Source organism: Myotis myotis, unplaced genomic scaffold (assembly GCF_014108235.1).
Source record: "Myotis myotis isolate mMyoMyo1 unplaced genomic scaffold, mMyoMyo1.p scaffold_m19_p_1, whole genome shotgun sequence".
In the NCBI taxonomy this organism is placed as follows: domain Eukaryota; kingdom Metazoa; phylum Chordata; class Mammalia; order Chiroptera; family Vespertilionidae; genus Myotis; species Myotis myotis.
In genome coordinates, this window is record NW_023416313.1 from 64,185,878 (window position 1) to 64,207,863 (window position 21,986).

The window sequence follows — 21,986 nt, forward strand, 5'->3', positions numbered from 1 at the left end:
TTATTTTACATTAGCGTATCAGTTTTATAGGCTATGAAGGCCTATTAAATTCTTGAAGAGGTGTTAAAATATTTTATTTTAAGAAGTAGCTTAATATTCATTCTTTAACCTTATGTATACTATCATCTCGCCTAAGATTACTTCATTGAACCTTAAAGATATTTAACCCCAGGACCTATCTGAATATTACCAATTAGTGAATCCTGAATCAACAAGGTCCTATAAAAATGGGCAGTTAAACTGTGGAAAGAAAACAATGGCTCTTTGACCAAGATTGAATTAAGACGAATGATTTTTTTAGTTCGACACAAACATGTTGCCTGGTTAATTCTATATTTTTATTTTTCTTCTTTTACTCCCATCCTTTCTTCCTTGTAATTTTCTATAAGTGAAAAATTAACGTTACAAATTATTTAAAAATTGGATTTGAGCAATGAACTGCCTTATTGAAAAAGTGCTGCAGCTGCCGAATTTGATGTATAACAAACTAGTTCTTAGAGACAAGAACCAGGGCCTGCAGTTCCACTACTGACAAGCTGTGTGGCTGAAACGGGTCATCTCAGCTGAAGCCACTGACCAGAGGCATGTAGAAGACTGCGAAAATGCGACAGATCAAACAAGATTCGTGTCAGACATTTGCCTTAATGACCCCAGCTCTTAGATGTATCAAAACAATTTTATTTTTGTTTTAGATTTCCTATCATTGGCTCTTTTCTATTGTTGTGCTTTTATGGTTTTCAGCCTAAACCAGCAATACTTTGATTATTCCAGTAAGCTCTTTCTGTGCTTTCCACGGCGAGTGACTGTTCCAGACTTTTACAGTTTTTATCCTTTACCTCCCAGAGAAAACAATGACTATCATTTGCCTCCATTTTCAGTCTCCTCTATTCTCACAAGTCCATTATTACTCTCCTCCCAGGTCTCCTCTCCCTTGAATCCTCCTCAGTCCATTGTAGGTTCATTTCTTTCCCCAAAAGTCATCCCTAACTGCTGACTTGCCAAGTTCAACACCCTTTACCTCTCTTTTGTATAGTGTAATATATCTCACTGATTTACAACTCTTATAATTTGTAATTTTTATCAATTCCTTTAATCTGAGCTAAAATTTTCCTTCGCCAAATCTCCAAAGAAAGAGTTTGGTTGACAAATTAGTAGTAAAAATACCACATCTATGGACATTGTTAACCTACTTAATTACTATAAATTATTTTAATGACTTTAGTACACAACTTTTAAAATTAAGATAAATGCTACTGATTATACTTCACAGCACCAGACAATTTTCTGGAATGTTCTTTCTTTAGAAGAATTTCATTTAGCATTATTACACATGGTTGTAAGTACTCAAAAGTTAGAGCATTGTTTTGTTTTGTTTTGAGCATTTCTTTTAATTTATTATGGGCCTTGCCTGTAGTTAATTCATGTCAGTGATATTTAACTCTATTTACAAATGTTAATCTTTTAAATAAAACCACTTATTTTTAAAGTATTATTCCAAGTAAGAATAAATTTATTTTATGTTTCTTCTCTAGCCAAATGGTGAAAAATAGTGACATCTTCAGAGGAGCCATCTTATATACATTCCCCAAATGAGTGTGAACTTTTTCTACCAGTTACACTGCCCTGAATAGGAGGACTACAACCAACTATTTTTTTTTGACTGACAAGTCTGAACCACCTCTCAAAACTTGAACTTGAATATACTTAGAAAAGAAAAAAATACACACCAGGTGAGCCAGGCTGATGGTGTGTGTGTGTGTGTGTGTGTGTGTGTGTGTGTGTGTGTGTGTGTTTTAATGCTTGCCAGGTTTGTAAGAATAGGGTGAGGTTCTCTGAAGTCAATAGAGTCTGTGTTAAGGTGGCAAGAAAGTACATGTTGTACCTTCCTTACCTTGTGACTTTACACTTTCACACAATTCTATTCTCTAATCCCAGAGTAGCTCTAAGGAAAACAGTAGACCTGAGGGGACCTCTAGGTGTTATCTAACGCCTCTTAAACAGCTGTGAATGCTTGGCAAGACTGTGGGACACCACTGAGACTTTGGCTTTCTTCCCACCAGCTCTGTAGTCATATGTGGTTATGATCCCCCACAAACACTGTGCTTCAGACTCTCTAGCCATGCACCTCTTTGGGGGATTTTCCTTTGCTAGGAGCAGATTGCTGCCTTCACTTTTGATGATGGCATTTATGAGAAGGTGAAACCTGGAAAGCATCTGGTATTTGATGCTCCATTATGAAAACCAGGACTGGGAATACATAAGAATGTAGAACAACTGTAAAAATGATGCTGGCTTTACTATTTTCATAGATAATATAATATAGTTAGGAGAGTGAAAAGTTACTTTAGCTGTGTTTTGATATCAGGAATACTATAACTGCCAATTAACAATTAGCTTTATTCATTTCCCTCATTGTGTGGTGGTTTATTTTATTTTTGTTTATATTGAGTTGGGTTTTAACTACAAATTAAGTCACATTAAAGAAGGAAGTTCAAAATATCATAACCTAAGTTAGAGCTCCTTAGCACAATTGGCATTTTGAGCTGGATTGCCACATGTTCCCTGGTGGCAAAATCATATCACTTAAGAACCACTGACCTCAGGTAGCCCTGAACAGAGTGTTCAGCCTGGAATAGTTTTAAATGGCCTCTCTCGACAGTGTCCATGGGTCAAACAATCATTGGGCTGTAAAGAATCTGTGACATTCAGCTTTCTCTTCATTTTACTCTTTCTCTTTCCTATTTTTTCTCTCCCGCTTTTCACTCTTCTCCCTTTTTCCTCCATTTCTTCTTCTCCCATTCCCTTCCCTTCCCTTCCCTTCCCTTCCCTTCCCTTCCCTTCCCTTCCCTCCCCTCCCCTCCTCTCCTCTCCTCTTCTCGTCTCTCCTCTTCTCTCTCTCTCTCTCTATCTCTCTCTCTCTCTCTCTTCTTTCCTAAACAACTCAATCCAGAATCCATGAATCGGAACCGAGGAAATATGGGGATGGTGGGAGGATAGGATGAGGAGAAGGAAGGGGGTTCGTGATAACCCAGAGTAGAGTGTAATAGCTCAGACTGGAGTGCACTCATGTGGGGTGGGCGAAAGCAGCAGCAACATAAGATTGGTTACAGACAGGGAGATTGCTCAAATAAATGTATTAAAACTGATGGAAGCCAGGTTCCTCACTGTCAGAGATGCGAGTTACAAATGTAGAAGGGGAGAAACTAGATTGAACCCTGTGGTGTTAGACTGAAATTAGAAATATGGTAATAAAATCATGGCTTTGAAGCTATAAGGTTGATATAAAAATATATATAGATATAAACATGTGTGTGTGTGTGTGTGTGTGTGTGTGTGTGTGTGTGTGTGTTCTCTAGCTCTGGCCACTGAGAAATTCCAAGAGCTGCAACCCTCAAATAGCAATTCACACACCTGGGGCCCAGATACTGCTTTTTAAATATCATTCTTCACTATGAGGAGACAAACCTCTTTGGAAGAATGGCTGATTCTGGAGCCAAGAAAATACAAGGTGAACCTAGAACAGTGATGGCGAACCTTTTGAGCTCAGCGTGTCAGCATTTTGAAAAACCCTAACTTAACTCTGGTGCCGTGTCACATATAGAAATTTTTTTATATTTGCAACCATAGTAAAACAAAGATTTATATTTTTGATATTTATTTTATATAATTAAATGCCATTTAACAAAGAAAAATCAATCAAAAAATGAGTTCGCGTGTCACCTCTGACACGCGTGTCATAGGTTCGCCATCACTGACCTAGAACATCTTATTGTGTCAAAAAGTAAGGAAGTTATTTTTAAATGATGACATTTCACAGAAGGAACTTGAAGGCACAGGACACTGACCAAATCTGGCACAATATTTGCAACAAAATAAGTAAGAGTAATAAATTACAACTCATTGAATAAAACAGATCCATGAGTCCATAATGATCTATAATAATAAAAGTGTAATATGCTAATTAAACCAGACATCCTTCCATCCTTCTGGACAAAGCCAGGGCTGTGAGGGAAGCCTGGGTCCTGGGTGCCTGCCAGTGACCAGAGGAAAGCCGGAGTCCTGGGTGCCAGAGGGAAGCCGGTGCTGGCAGCCGGGGGAAGGAAGGCCTACTCTTGCACATTGCATGAATTTTGTGCATCGGGCCTCTAGTATAATACATAAATGAAAATATTTTTAATTGGATGAGAAACAAGGTATTAACTCAAAGGAACTCACAACAAAATAATTATGAATTACAGAGTGTAAAGATGCAACTTTACAGCAAAGAAGCCTGATAGGCACCACCTTAATCAGGTGATCAAAGTTAACCTCACCAATAATGAAATAAATGAAAATATGTACCACTTGATAGGATTCAATGAGAAGACCACAGCATTTCTTTTGTGATATTCCTACAGAAGATGCATTGCCTGAATCTAATAACAGGAAACATCAGACACAGATGAAGGTATTCTATAAGCTACTTGTCCTGAATCTTTGAAAATGTCATAGTCATGAAAATCAAGGAACAACTGGGGAACTACTCCAAACTGAAAGAATAGATATGGCAACTAAGATGGTAAACCTTATGTATTCCCATCACATAAAAGAAAAGAAAATGATCAGAAAGTGAGGTGACAAATATGTTAATTAACCTGATTGTGCTGATTAGTTTAAAATGTATCCCTACATCAAAACATCAAGTTGTATACCTTAAATATATGCAACTTTTATTTGTCAATTATCCTATATAATAAAATCCTAATATGCTAAGTGTCTGGTCGTCTGGTCAGCCATTTAACCAATCAAAGCGTAATATGCTAACGATATGCTAAGGCTGCTCAACTGCTTGCTATGACGTGCACTGACCACCAGGGGGCAGACAGTCAACCCATAGACCAGTAGCTATGACGTGTACTGACCACCAGGGGACAGACGCTCGGACCTGTAGGTTAGCTTACTGCTGGGGTCCAGCCGATCAGGACTGAGTGAGACTGGCCAGACATGCCCTGGAGCCCTCCTGCAGTCCCTCCCTGGTTGGCCAACCTTCCACGTCCCTCCCCGGCCCTGATCATGCACTGGTGGGGTCCCTCAACCTGGCCTGTGCCCTCACGCAATCCGGGACCCCTCAGGGGATGTTGGAGAGCTGGTTTTAGCCCAATCCCACAGGCCAGGCTGGGGGACACCACTGGTGCACAAATTTGTGCACTGGGCCTCTAGTACCTCAATAAAGCTGGGGAGGCGGTGAATTTCAAGGTTGTTTTATTGAAATGGAATTATTTTAGTCTAGAAGCAAGCTATCTTTGATAATACAATTCCTTCAAACACATTGATTTATTTGCTTCCCATCAGTTTCATGTACTATTGACCATCACCTATGTTCTTTGATAGACACAGTTCTCAAGCCCACTGTATTTCCTTACTCTTTCATCCCAATGCTGCTCCCTCTCTTTCAACAGTGGTGGTTACTTTGAGGCCTCTGACATAGCAGGTTTGGGTGGGAAGGCAATAGCCTTAATCTAATCTTCACTTCAAGTCTGATTCACTCTGTTTAACTGGTAATTATCATAGGCATATTTATTATGGTAAAATATCCATACCATGGCATAAAATGTACCACATGAGCCATTTTTAAGTATGTGTACAGTTCAGTGGCATTTAAGTACAATCAAATTGTCTTATAGACTATTTTTGCTGAAAGCCTATTTCAGGCTTGTCTCCCCTTTTTTATATTAATTTTTAAAACTTTTTCACTAGATCAGATGGACTTAATAGACATCTTCAGAACACTTCACCCCAGTGCCACGGAATATACATTCTACTCAAGTGCTCATGACACATATTCAAAAATAGACCATATATTGGGTCACAAGCAAAGTATCCCCAAATTCAAGAAGATTGAAATCATAAAAAGCGTCTTCGCAGACCATGATGGCATAATATTAGAAATAAACTACAATAAAAACAACCCAAAATACTCAAACACCTGGAAGCTGAATAGCATGCTATTAAATATTGATTGGGTTACCAATGAAATCAAAGAAGAAATTCAAAACATCCTGGAAACTAATGACAATGAAAACACAACAATCCAAAACCTATGGGACACAATGAAAGCAGTCCTGAGAGGGAAGTTTATAGCTCTACAGGCCTATCTCAAAAAACAAGAAAAAATGGTAGTAAATCAGCTAACTCTACAACTCAAAGAACTAGAAAGAGAGCAACAAGAAAACCCCAGAGTGAGCAGAAGGAAGGAGATAATAAAGATTAGAGCAGAAATAAATGACATAGAGACCAAAAAAACAATACAGAAAATCAATGAAACCAAGAGCTGGTTCTTTGAAAGGATAAACAAGATTGACAAACCTCTAGCCAGACTCACCAAGAAGCAAAGAGAGAGGACCCAAATAAACAAAATCAGAAACGATAGAGGTGAAATAACAACAGACCCCACAGAAATACAAATGATTGTTAAAAAATACTATGGACAGCTCTACTCCAACAAACTAGACAACCGGGAGGAAATGGACAAATTCCTAGAAAAATACAACATTCCAAAACTCAATCAGGAAGAATCTAAAAATCTCAACAGGCCAATAACTATGGAAGAAATTGAAGCAGTCATCAAAAAGCTTCCAGCAAACAAAAGCCCAGGACCAGACGGCTTCACAGGGGAGTTTTACCAAACATTCAAGGAAGAACTAAAACCTATCCTCCTCAGACTACTACAAAAAATTTAAGAGGAAGGAACACTTCCAAGCTCATTCTATGAAGCCAGCATCACCCTAATACCAAAACCAGGTAAAGACAACACAATGAAAGAGAATTACAGGCCAATATCCCTCATGAACATAGATGCCAAAATCCTCAACAAAATCTTAGCAAATCGGATCCAGCAGTACATCAGAAAGATCATACACCATGACCAAGTAGGATTTATCCCAGGGATGCAAGGATGGTACAATATCCGCAAATCAATAAACGTGATACATCACATAAACAAATTGAAAGAAAAAAACCACATGGTCATATCAATTGATGCAGAAAAAGCATCTGACAAAATTCAACACCCATTTTTGATAAAAACTCTCAGCAAGGTGGGAGTAGAAGGATCATACCTCAACATAATAAAAGCCATATATGACAGGCCCACAGCCAACATCATACTCAATGGACAAAAACTAACACCATTTCCCCTAAGAACAGAAACAAGACAGGGATGCTCCCTCTCACCACTCCTGTTCAACATAGTACTGGAAGTGTTAGCCATTGCAATTCGGCAAGAAGAAGAAATAAAAGGCATCCAAATTGGAAAAGAGGAAGTAAAACTGTCCTTATTTGCAGACGACATGACATTATACATACAAAACCCTAGAGAATCCATCAAAAAGCTACTAGACTTAATACATGAATTTGGCAATGTAGCAGGATACAAAATTAACCCCAAGAAATCTAAGGCATTTCTATACACCAATAGTGAACTTTCAGAAAGAGAGATTATAAAAACAATCCCGTTTACCATCGCACCAAAAAAATTAAGCTACCTAGGAATAAACTTAACTAAAGAGGTAAAAGACCTCTACTCAGAAAACTACAGGACGTTGAAAAAAGATATAGAGGAAGACATAACAGATGGAAGAACATACCGTGTTCATGGATTGGTAGAATCAACATCATTAAAATGTCCATACTACCCAAAGCAATCTATAAATTCAACGCACTTCCCATTAAAATACCAACAGCATACTTCAGAGATCTAGAACGAACTCTCCAAAAATTCATCTGGAATAAAAAAAGACCCCGAATAGCTGCAGCAATCCTGAAAAAGAACAAAGTAGGTGGGATCTCAATACCAGATATCAAGTTGTATTACAAAGCCACTGTTCTCAAAACTGCCTGGTACTGGCACAAGAATAGGCATATAGATCAATGGAATAGAATAGAGAGCCCAGAAATCGGCCCGAACCAATATGCCCAATTAATATTTGACAAAGGAGGCAAGAACATACAATGGAGCCAAGATAGTCTCTTCAATAAATGGTGTTGGGAAAATTGGACAGATATATGCAAGAAAATGAAACTAGACCACCAACTTACACCATATACAAAAATAAACTCAAAATGGATAAAGGACTTAAATGTAGGACAGGAAACCATAAAAATTCTAGAAGAATCCAAAGGCAACAAAATCTCAGACATATGCCGAAGCAATTTCTTCACTGATACAGCTCCTAGGGCGCTTGAAACTAAAGAGAAAATGAACAAATGGGACTACATCAAAATAAAATGCTTCTGCACAGCAAAAGAAACCATCAACAAAACAACGAGAAAACCCACTGTGTGGGAAAACATATTTGCCAATGTCATATCTGATAAGGACCTAATCTCCAAAATTTATAGGGAACTCATACAACTTAACAAAAGGAAGATAAACAATCCAAACAAAAAATGGGCAAAGAACCTAAATAGACACCTTTCAAAAGAGGACATTCAGAAAGCCAAGAGACATATGAAAACATGCTCAAAGTCACTAATCATCCGAGAGATGCAAATCAAAACAACAATGAGGTACCATCTCACACCTGTCAGACTGGCTATCATCAACAAATCAACAAACGACAAGTGCTGGAGAGGATGTGGAGAAAAAGGAACCCTTCTGCACTGCTGGTGGGAATGCAGACTGGTGCAGCCACTATGGAAGACAGTATGGAGTTTCCTTAAAAAACTGAAAATGGAACTACCATTTGACCCTGTGATCCCACTTCTAGGAATATATCCCAAGAAACCAGAAACAACAATCAGAAAGGATATATGCACCCCTATGTTCATAGCAGCACAATTCACCATAGCTAAGATCTGGAAACAGCCTAAGTGCCCATCAGTAGATGAATGGATTAGAAAACTGTGGTACGTCTACACGATGGAATACTATGCTGCTCTAAAAAGGAAGGAACTCTTACCATTTGCAACTGTGTGGATGGAACTGGAGAGCATTATGCTAAGTGAAATAAGCCAGTCAATGAAGGAAAAATACCACATGATCACACTCATTCATGGATAATAGAGACCATTATAAACTTTTGAACAATAATAGATACAGAGGCAGAGCTGCCTCAAACAGATTGTCAAACTGCAGCGGGAAGGCTTGGGAGGGTTGGGGGGCAGGAGGTAGGGGGGTAAGAGATCAACTAAAGGACTTGTATGCATGCATATAAGCATAACCAATGGACATAAGACACTGGGGGGTAGGGGAGGCTAGGGGACTGTCTCGGGCGGGGGGATAAAATGGACATATATGTAATACCCTTTGTAATACTTTAAGCAATAAAAAAATAAAATAAAAAAAAATAAATAAAACTTTTATTTCTAAAAAGCAGTGTATATATATCTAAGCTGTACAATGAGTTCATATATATATATTCATAGTGAAATGACTGTAGTAATCATTGCAGGGTTATCTCTTATTTTAGTAAACAGAAACATTTGAGTCCTCAAACCTATTTGACCTTATTTACTGGACACTCTTTCCTTTGAGCTCTACTTGAAATCTAGTCAGTTCTTGTCTGAGCTCATCTCTACTGTCTGCTAATACATTTTATGTGAATAAAACAATACATGCAATATTATAGCAGAAATAATTACTACAAATACTGATTTACCAAATGTCTGTGTTTCACCACATTACGCAGACATTGAATATGCACATTATGGGACTTGTTTTAGCCAATGAGCCATTTCTGACCTAAAGCATTCTAAGCCAGTACATGACCCTCTCTCACTTTCTTCTCTTGCAGCAGAAACCTGGAAAATTTGTGTTCCAGATGACAAAGTCACAGCATGCAGGTCTCGATCCTGCCCTCACTGCTTGGTAGAATGGCCTTGCAGAGTGAAAAATGGACATTTACATATGAAGCCACTGAGATTTTGTTGGTGGCTTGTTATCACAGAACCAGATGGTCAAATTTGACTTGTGTAAATATCCTATTTTTAAAAATCATTCAAAGCCAAATAATATATTTTTCCATTGAAAGAGACCTATAAGAAAACATAATAAGGATTATTGAAAATAGTAGTAAAGTAGTATAAAAGAATTTCTGCCTTTTCTGTACCCTTTTCCTTTAACAATGCTGATATGTTTGGATAATACTTTTAAAGAACTGTGCTAAAATAAATAATACTAAAAGTAAATGTAACATGTGGCATATTTGAAGATCTTCAAGTTTTTTCCCCAGAAAGTTTCTGCCAATTCACATTTCCATAAGCAGTGTGAGAGAGTATGTCTTATCCTTTCTTGCTAACGCTGGTTATTTTTTAAAAATAATTTATAAACAACTAAAAAGGTTTAATCTGTGTACCTTGGATTGCTGTTGAATACCTCTTCAAATACTTCTTCACATATTCATTAGCCATTTTCATTTATTTTTTATTAGTTACATTGGTGTTTTTGCTCATTTACATATTAGATTTCTAGTAACTCTATTACTTAGTACAAATAGTTTTTCTTTTTTTACTTAGCCATTTCATTTTAGTTTTAAATTATTGTAGTAAAACTTATCTTTTTTTTCCCTTTATAAAGCCTTCTTTTCCTTTAGGCTTAAGAAAGCCTTGTTGAAACCAGGATTACATAGGTATTTAATTCACTCTAGCCTGGGTATAACATCCACCCCCCCAGTGATTCTCAATGCTATATAAATTGGTGGGCGCTCTATTCTGTTCCATTGACCTATCAGTTTATTCTAGTGCCATTATAACACATAAATTACTTTAACTCAGTAATATGCCATTTACCTTATGAGATAAGCTCTTCCTCCTTACCTCCTACACCCACAAACACTCCAAGTAATTATCTTTTCCAAAAATTTCATAGTTACCACCACCCAATTATTTTTTCAGATACATTTTAAAATTTGGTTGTTAAAGTCCAAAACTAAACTCCCATAGAAATGTTGAGATTCCATTAACTATTTTTCTATTATTAATTTGTTCATTTCATCTTTATCCTCATTTTTCTTAATTATTGGCTGGGCATTTCTTTTGTTCTTTTTCTTCTTTCAACAGAAAATCATGAATATCTTTCAACTGCCATTTTCAATTTATTCATTCATTCAACTACATTTATTAAGCCCCTGTTTCAGGTATGGAAAAATACCCTAATGACAAAGCCTTTGCCTTATGAAGGTTACATGCTAGTGGAATGAGATGGACAATAAAAATATATAAATAAATCACATTATTTAAAGTAATAACAAATTATCTTCTCTCTAATGTTATTCCAAAATCTTTACTGTTTCATTAAATGCTGCAATCAACATCCTTTAGCATAAATCTTCTTTAATATGTACAATTATTATAAATTTCCAGCAGTGAGGTGTTAGTTCAAATGATATACACAATATATGTTTTGTTATGTGTTGTCTAATTTCCCTTCAAATTGTTTGTAGCAATTTACACACCCAACAACAGACCTACTTTCCTTTCTCTTGCAAAATCTGGGTGTAACATTTTAATCTTTGCCAGTCTAATGGGCAAAAGAAGGAATTCATAGTATTTCCACTGTACTTCTTTATTTTTTAAATGAGGTAGCATATATTTTCTTAAGTTTATTTTCTCCATTACAAAAGAGCTATTCAGATTGTTCATCCACTTTGCTATTAGAAGTCTTTGGCCAAATGTTTTTATCTGCAAGTAACAAAAGCCTTTCTGAGCCCTGGTTTAAATACGGAGAAGACTTCATAGAAAGGGTTCCGGTTGACTCAGGGGACCTGAGGGCAAGAAAGGCATCCTGGTCCCCTGGATCTTGGACAAGTGTCTGTATCTGACAGCCAGCTACCTTCTCTCTCTGGGTGGGGGTGTGGGGATGAATAGACCATTGCCCAGTACAGGTATGTTTTCTACTTTTCCTCAAAGATCATTCATGACAGTTCTGCACGGAGGTTGGGGTTTGGGGGGGGGGGGGAGCGGTGGGAGAGAGAAATCTGTCTGAGCCAGCATAGTTAGGTGCATCCAGAGTATGTTTCTTTACAAAAGCCTCTTCATTTAATGCGTCTTTCTCTTATACTCACTCTCTCTCTTAATGAGATACAAATATAAAATAGGAGGTAAGCAGAATTATCTAACTATAGAACTGGATGTAATTTTAAAAATCTTGTAGCACATTTCCCAAAACTTTCATGATAAATAAATTTAGGCCTAAAGAAGCGAAATAATTGTCTTAAGGTTTGATTCCAAGTAACTAAGCAGATCCAAGCCCTCAGTTCCTCTGCTTTCTCAGTCCTATGCTTTTTTCCTAATGTACCAGGACTTGTGATTATATGTATAGCAGTCTATTCAGGTTTCTTATTTACCAGATTGTATTCAATAAACTGGCACAATTATCTGCTTACATGGAGAATTGTTTCTTATATAACATTATGAAGAGTTGTTAGCTTAATATTTTCTATTTATATTAACAAGTATCTACCTGCATAACTATGACAATTAGAGTTTATTCACCACTTAAAATCTAAAAATATTATCTCTGGAGGACTGTGGGTGTTAATGTTTCCCAACCTAATTTCAAAATTGCAATCACTCAATGATTTTTATAGCTGGAATTAAAACCTACCATACCATTTTTTTTAATTTAAATAATGTCATAAAATTACTTGAGTGACACTTATCAGGCATAAATCAATTATCTGAATTATTCAGTTTTGCTTCATCCCACAATTTTTGCATGTGCTTGTTAATAGTTCTGCTAGCCGTATGGAATGCCTAAAAAGTTGCTGCAGGTTATGACACAGAGAACATCTGTAGTTTGGTGTATAAAACACGCCTGGTGATTTGGGTTCTTAAGTATTTCAGCAGTGAAATCTCACATTGACAAAGATGATTTTCTTCTGAATAATTTTCATAGTCTGATAACATTTAGCTTTGTGGAATAGTTACTAGTAAATAGAACAGCAAGTTATCTTCACATTTGTAGGGAATATATCTTCAATTTGAGGAAAACCACTCTCATTAGACTTAAGATTATACCACTTTGATTAAAGAAATATACTTCATAATATATTTATTAAAGTAAAAACTCACATTTTTGTGAATTCAAATTTCAATTGCTTGTTTGGATGAAAAAATAAACATTTTAAATTTCCATAGGCCATCTTTTTTTTTTTAGTAAATGTTGTCGCTGTTATAGAAAAATCAAATTTTCTCATATGTCATAAAATTTAACCAACATCTACACTGAACACTCTTATCAAGTGTAAATTATCTTTGCATAGTGTATTTTAGCATGCAACTAACCAATGCGGTTTCTGAAGACACTTATTTATATTTTGTATTACCTAAAATTTCTATTATCTAAATAAAAACTTGCATTTTGATAAAATATCACTTGTTTATAATTTATGAGATTTTACTGCAGCTTCTCTACACATTAAGTGCTTGAATGCAAGTTTGAGCCTCTTAAACATATACTTGAGATATATACAGGCATTTTAAAAAATAGTCATTTTGAAATTAGGCTTCTTCTAGGTTCTTTCACAAAAATAGAAGGGTTTGGATACTTCTTTGAGTACCCCAAATTGGACTCATTCCCTGTAAGTTCTTACGTCTTTACTTTATGGTGTTGGGTTACCAAACATTGGTTTAATTGCCCATGGCAATGCAGCCTTAATGTCCTACCATTACAGAATTTCTCTGACCTGCTTCATGACAATAGCCCAGTCCTTCATGTAATATCTTTTACTGTGTATGTTTTTAACATATGGATCCCTATGCTTCTGATCTATGAGGGCTGAACTGAGGCATTTAGTGTCACGTATTGTTCACTGGTATAGTGCACTGATCTCTTTACTGGACAGGCTAAGTGATCTTATCTCTCAGATTAGGAGATCCATGCTGAATCAATGAGGATGTTCATTTACCATGCATATATACAAGACATATTCTTTCAAAGCACCACAAATTTTAAATTAAGTTAAATTATATTAGTTGCCTTTCTCTCCATTGAATATAAGTATGCAAGCTTAAAATTGAAAAGGATTTCATTACAACAGTGCTACAATTTCAAATTACAGAAAAGTATTTGAATGCCTATTTTAAAAGTGAAAAGACAGTAGGTAGTCAGATACCTTTAGCATGTCTAGTATTTTGAGGACCATGCATGTGGAAAATGAACAAGTAGGGATAAAATAGATTTTGCCAAAAGAGGAATTGAAATTTGTGGCGAGCCGGCATGGCCATGGCATACTCAGCCCCATGTTGGGCACCACATGTGCTGCACTAGCACAGCCAAGAGTGAACCTGAGGCGGGGAGGGGGGGGGGGGCGGCGCGGGGGCGGTGAAGGATTTAGAAAAGACAGACAAGAGAATAAAAGCTGGGTCTCCATGGGACGCTGCTTCTCTGATGGAGAGACAGTGACAGTACCCACAAGCCAAGTCTTTATTTTATAGTCAGATTCCACTAGGTCAGTGGTTAGCAAACTAAGGCTTGCAAGCCACATGCGGCTCTTTGGCCCCTTGAGTGTGGCTCTTCCACAAAATACCGACTTCTGCGCATAGGCCACGAAGTTTCAATCGCATTGTATGTGCACGCACACATGGGGTATTTTGTGGAAGAGCCACGCTCAAGGGGCCAAAGAGCTGCATGTGGCTTGTGAGCCCGCAGTTTGCCGACCACTAAACTAGGTAAAGGGCATGGTCAAGATGTTAACAATGGAGTCCCAGCAACAGCATGCAGCGGGGTAAGGATTAAAGAACCAGCTCTGGACAGGGGACGTCCCCAAACCAGTTTTAAGTGCAATAGAGAAAATAAACCCTAACTATTGGATAGAGAGGCCGTAGAGCCTCAGCAGTCAACCCAGAAACACTGCCACCAGAGGCTGAGCCACAAACTGACTCTTAGGTAAATACAAATTAAGGCAGTCTGGGAAACAAATACGGTCGGCTTTAAAAGCAGGACTGTGGTTTACAACACGGAGGAACAGTGTATCGCAGGGAAATTCAACATTCTCCTGAATACCTGGCAGGACTAAGGCATGCCAGACTGAAGAGTAGAAGAACAGAAGGACCTTCACTACTGCAAATTTTTTTTTATTCTTTTTTCACCTTTTAACTAAGAAACCAATTTTTTTTCTTTTTCCATCACCTAATTTTACCCTTTTAATTACTACATTTTTATTTTTAACCAGTATTATTACTGCTACCATTTTACCATTTTTTAAAGTGTCATTTTATTTTCTCTTTATTTTATTTTGGGAATAGTGTTCTACATTCTATTTTCATCGTGCCTTTAGCATCATTTTTCTCTACCTCAATTTTACCTCTATGCTAAAACCCTCTTCCTCACTTTTCCCCTTTTGTTGTCCTGTTTCTCTTACCCTATTCCTGCTTTAGATTTTCCCTACTCCTTCTTTTCACCCTACTTATATATCCTATTTCCAATCCCCTGCTGCCGGGAGCCGGTCCATCCTTGCTGTTTCAAAGGACCTGGCATATATGACATACTGTTCTTAATATGTTTGCTCACCTTCTTGGCACTATGTGTTTTAACCAAGGTCTCTGAGAAAGGTTGTTTCCCCAGGTAGGGATTTTCCCCTGAAGTTAGGGAGGGAATAAAACCCCTCAACTAAGTGCCAGGCGGGTAATTAATCACTTTAACTACGAACAATCATGCTTAAGCTACATAATCTTTACTCCCTGGAATGGAGATAAGAAACGCCCTAACCTTTGTAGTAGAGATTGATAGGATTGAATCAACTGGTATAAATACAGATGTAACAAGACAGCAAGACACAGAACTTAGAATACAGAACCAAGAGAGATAGAACCTAGGCAAAGAACCTACACAGAACATTCTCTAGAGACAGAAGAACTTCGCTGGAGAGAACATGGCAAAAGATACTGGACAGAAACTGGCCTCAGAACCTAGAGACAGAACCTAGTGAGAGAACATGGCAAAAGATCCTGGACTGAACCTGACTACAGAAATTGGCAAGAGAACCTGACTAGAACCTGGTGACTGAACCTGGCTGGAGAACATAGCAAGAGAACATGGACACAGAACCTGGCTGGAGATCCTAAGCAGAACCTCTCTGGAGATCCAGACCAGAACTTGGCTAGAGATCCTGGCTGGAGATCCTGGCTAGGCTGCTGATCAACTGAACACTGTCTCCTGCCGGGGTCCAACCCCAGCAGGTCCAGGGGTCCCCAAAGGTGTAGACGGAGTCGGCGAAGAAGGAAGGACACGGAGACAGTGTTCAGTTGATCAGCGGCCTAGCCAGGATCTCCAGCCAGGATCTCCAGCCAAGTTCTGGTCTGGATCTCCAGAGAGGTTCTGCTTAGGATCTCCAGCCAGGTTCTGTGTCCATGTTCTCTTGCTAGGTTCTCCAGGTTCTCCAGCCAGGTTCTGTTGCCATGTTCCCTCGCTAGGTTTTCCAGTCAGGTTCTGCCCAGGTTCTCCAGCCAGGTTCAGTTACCAGGTTCTAGTCAGGTTCTCTTGCCAATTTCTGTAGTCAGGTTCAGTCCAGGATCTTTTGCCATGTTCTCTCGCTAGGTTCTGTCTCTAGGTTCTGAGGCCAGTTTCTGTCCGGGAACTTTTGCCATGTTCTCTCCAGCGAAGTTCTTCTGTCTCTAGAGAACGTTCTGTGTAGGTTCTGTGCCTAGGTTCTGTCTCTCTTGGTTCTGTCTTCTTACATTTCTATTTATACCAGTTGATTCCAATCCTATCAATCTCTATTTCAAAGGTTAGGGTGTTTCTTATCTCCATTCCAGGGAGTAAAGATTATGTAGCTTAAGCATGATTGTTCGTAGTTAAAGTGATTAATTACCCACCTGGCACTTAGTTAAGAGGTTTTATTCCCTCCCTAACTTCAGGGGAAAATCCCTACCTGGGGAAACAACCTTTCTCAGAGACCTTGGTTAAAACACATAGTGCCAAGAAGGTGAGCAAACATATTAAGAACAGTATGCCATATATGCCAGGTCCCTTGAAACAGCAAGTATGGACCGGCTCCCGGCAGTCTCCGTGTCCATCCTTCTTCGCCGACTCCATCTATGCCTTTGGGAACCCCTGGACCCACTGGGGTTGGACCCCGGCACCCTGCTCTAAATCCTTATACAACTCTCCCTTATCTTTCTTCACTATCCAAATTTTTTTTTCTTTTCTCTTTCTATTGTTTTGTTGTTGTTTGCTTGATTGTTGAGTATATTGGGTTGTTTTTTTTAGGATTGTTTGTGAGGTTGTTTTGCTTTTTCTTTTTCTTTTTCTGCTGGTCTCCCCCCTGCCCCCAGTTATTTTTTTGCTTCTGTTTTCCCTTGCCTTGCTTGATATCATTGGTTGTCTGTAGTTTGCATTCATCTCCAGGGATCTGTTGCTGGAATTTGTTGGGATTAGTGGCGGTTCTATCGGAGTTTTCTCCTCATATAAATAGTCTCTTCCCCTCTTCTACTTCATTCTCTCTTTTCACTCTTAGTTTTTTTCCTCCTTTTTCCCAATTTCATTTTTGCACTCCTTTTTTTTCTTTTTTCTCTTTTATCTTTTTTTTCTTCTTTCTTCCTTATCCCCTAATTATCTTAGCTCAGGTGGTCACCTTTATTTGGGGTTATTGATATCGTGAATACATTTTCATTCAGTGCCTGGTACGTTGTGCCTTGTTGTGTTGTATTTTGTGCCTTTAAATCAACTCAGCAGATCCAAGCAACAGCAGCCTCCTGATCACCACACCCTCTGCCTGAGGAACAGCAGGTATATGTGAAGCCTTCCCCCAACAACCAGAAGAGCCACCACAGCTGTGAATAGCACCCACCAGAGGAGCTGTTGCGAACTGAGGAGCAGCTGCTACCATAACCGCCTGAGGAGCAGCCACAGCTCCTCAGGGAGCAGCCACTGAATGATTCAACATCTAGACATGTCAGTGAGATCAAACATGGGTAGACAAAGAAACCCCCAAAGGAAAGAAAAGGAGAACTCTCCAGAAAAGCAGCTAAGTGATACAGAGGCATGCAACATGGCAGAAAAAGAATTCAGATTAAGGGTCCTAGAGTGCATAAACCAAATGGAAGAAAAAATCAACAACTTATGCAAGAAGCAAGAAGAAACAGATGAAAAAAATCAATAACTTATGTAAGACCCAAGAAGAAATGAAGAGCAATATAGCTGCAATAAAAAACACCACTGAAAGTTTCAACAGTAGACTAGGAGAAGCGGAGGACCAAATTAGTGAATTAGAAGACAAGAAAGCAAAACACACACAAACTGAACTGCAATTGGAGAAAAAAATTAAAAGACAGGAGGAGAGCCTAAGGGAGCTTTGGGACAACATGAAGCGAAACAACATACAAATAATAGGGGTGCCAGAACAACAGAAAGAGGAACAAGGATTAGAAAACCTATTAGAAGAAATAATATCAGAAAACTTCCCTGAGGTGGGGAAGAAAAAAGTCACACAAGCACAGAGAGTCCCAAACAAGGTGAACCCTAAAAGACCCACACCAAGACACATCATAATTACCATGGCAAATGTTCAGGATAAAGAGAGAATCTTACAGGCTGCAAGAGAGAGACGGAAAGTTACATACAAGGGATCTCCCATTAGATTGTCAAATGATTTCTCGACAGAAGCACATCAGGTCAGAAAAGAATGGACAGAAATTTACAAAGTGATGCAAAGCAAAGGACTGAATCCAAGAATACTCTATCCAGCAAGGCTATCATTCAAAATTGAAGGGGAAATAAGAAGCTTCACAGACAAAAAAGGCTAAGGGAGTTTATCACCACCAAGCCAGCAATGCAAGAAATGCTAAAGGGACTGGTGAAAAAAGAAGAAATAAAAAGCTCAGAAAGAAAACAGCCACACACAAAAAGAAATGGCTACAAACAAGTACCTTTCAATAATAACTTTAAACGTAAGCGGACTAAATGCTCCAACCAAAAGACATCGAGCAGCTGAATAGATAAAAAAACATGACCCATACATTTGCTGTCTACAAGAGACCCACCTCAGAAGAAGGGACTCACACAGACTGAAAGTGAAGGGATGGAAAAATATCTTTCAGGCAAATAGAAATGAAAAGGAAGCTGGGGTAGCAATACTTATATCGGACAAAATAGACCTCAAAGTGAAGGCCATAACAAGAGATAAGGAAGGCCACTTCATAATACTAAAGGGATCAATACAACAAGAAGATATAACCCTGATAAACATATATGCACCCAATGCAGGACCACCCAAATACATAAAAAAAACTCCTGGAAGATATCAAAGGAGAGATCGACAACAATACAGTCATAGTAGGGGACTTTAATACACCACTGAAATCACTGGATAAATCCTCTAGACAAACAATCAGCAAAGAAACAGCAATCCTAAATGACTCACTAGATCAGATGGACTTAATTGACATCTTCAGAACACTTCACCCCAAAGCCACGGAATATGCATTATACTCAAGTGCTCATAGGACATATTCAAAAATAGACCACATATTGGGTCAGAAACAAAGCCTCCCCAATTTCAAGAAGATTGAAATCATACCAACCATCTTCTCAGACCACAATGGCATAATATTAGAAATAAACTACAATAAAAACAACCCAAAATACTCAAACACTTGGAAGCTGAATAGCACCTTATTAAATATTGATTGGGTTACCAATGAGATCAAAGAAGAAATTAAAAACATCCTGGAAACTAATGACAGTGAAAACACAACAATCCAAAACCTATGGGACATAATGAAAGCAGTCCTGAGAGGGAAGTTTATAGCTCTACAGGTCTGCTGGGGTCCAACCGCAGCAGGTCCAGGGGTCCCCAAAGGTGTGGACAAAGTCGGCGAAGAAGGAATGACACGGAGACAGCGTTCAGTTGATCAGCAGCCTAGCCAGGATCTCTAGCCAAGTTCTGTCTAGGTTCTCCAGCCAGGTTCTGGTTAGGATCTCCAGCCAAGTTCTGGTGTTTATTGTCTTGTTACATCTGCATTTATACCAGTTGATTTTAATCCTGTCAATTTCTATTGCAAAGGTTAGGGTGTTTCTTATCTCCATTCCAGGGAGTAAAGATTATGTAGCTTAAGCATGATTGTTTGTAGTTAAAGTGATTAACTACCCTCCTGGCACTTAGTTAAGGGGTTTTATCCCCTCCCTAACTTCAGGGAAAAATCCCTACCTGGGGAAACAACTTTTCTCCGAGAGGTGACCTTGGTTAAAACACATCCTCCGGGGCCAAGCAGGGTGATGTGAGGTGTGCGAATGAGGGAGAGGCAGCGCCCCCTTGCAAGAGGTTCAGTTCTGTCTCCTTGGTAGCCTATGCCCCTGTGGCCTCCACGCCCAGCACCTGCCTTGGGATCCCCTCGCCTGCTTGCGGGACCCCGGCATTAATCACATATCTTGGGGAACCCAGGTTTCTTCTCCAGAGAGGGCCCAGCCCATGCCATTGGGGGAGAGACAGATCCACGGTACCAGCCACCATGAGGCTTCCACCTCAGCATGAACAGAGAGCTCAGGCAACAGCTGTGGGCAATTGGATTGTGAGAAGAGGGTCCCTCTTGACACAAAGGCAAGAGGGGCCAATACAGGACAAAGGAGAGTCCGGGACAGGGCTTTCTCAGCCCAGGATGTCAGGCTCTTGGCACATGACAATTCCATATATGGGACATATACCAGACACCCCCAGTCATGGCAGAAAAGGGAGGTGCCCTTCCTGGAACAGTAGGGTAGGGAGATTCTAGAAAACGCTGTGTTCAGGAGAGAAGGAGAAAGGCCAAGGAACCAGCAAACAAGTAGTCAGATTTAAAAAGAAAAAAGGAAAGGAGATGTGGGGCAAAGCTGGGGCATATGGACAGACAAAAAGGAGGCACATGTGATCCTCCCAATGGACAGGTGGTTCCAGCTCAGGGCTGCACATCTTCTGCAGATGGGCACTGGTCAGGTGTGCTAACTCGGCCTCCCAGGCGTGACGGTCCCCAGGAGGGAGGCAGAGGCTGCTCCTTCTGGAAAGATATAAAACACAACCTCTTCCCCACATCATTACTAGATCTGGTAAAACTCTTGTCTGGTTTGTGTATCCTTCTACCAGGCTGAGTCAGCAGAGGCTATTGTACAGGAGGCCCAATGCCTTTTGGCTGCTGTACAACCCTCTGCATTGTATTTCCAAAAAATCTAACATATATCATTATTCTCCCCCTTTTTTGTTTTTTATAGAAAAGGTTTATATTGATGGAATTGTCAGTTTTTTCTTTTTGTGTCAAAAGCTAACTTTGGTGTATTAAAACTAAGTAAAATGAATTTACTCAATACAAAGCAGGCATTAAAAAGAAACACCCCAAATGCTCTCTTGTATCCATTTTAAGAGTAGGATTGGCGCATTCCGCTATTACCTGAGTCCTGATCTATCACCCCAGGGAGAGCTTGCCAGTCCTGCACTTTCCCGGGGTGGAAAGGCTGCAGTGGGGTTAAGGATAAGGCTCCTTGGGCCTACCTCCTCCCATGCCTTTACATTTACATTTCCTTCCTCAGAAAAGCATGGACATATTTCTTGTATAAAACGTTCTGTCTGACTGGGAGTAACCTTAACTCCTCTGCTAGCAAGCATATGCTTTTCTAACAGCACATCTTCTTAATCTAAAGATCAATACAGTCTTCTTTCTTTTGGACTCAGGATGGCACATCTTCTCAATCTAAATTCTGTACTATCCACCCTCTTTACCCTACTTATCCTCCATAGGGGTGTCTGCAGCACCCTACGGTGGAGTCCTATCCGTCCTGAGTGCGGGGGGGGGGGGGGGGGGGGGGGCTTACCTAGGGGAATCCTGTTCCAGCAGTTCCCAAAGGTGTGGACAGAGTCGGCGAAGACTATCTACCCTCTTCCTACGGTGGAGTCCTATCCGTCCCGAGTGTCGGGGGGCTTACCTAGGGAAATCCTGTTTGAGGCACCAAATGCTGGGATCCAGCCCCAGCAGGTCCAGGGGTTCCCATAGGTGTAGACGGACTCGGCGAAGAATGAATGACACAGAGGCAGCCTTCAGTT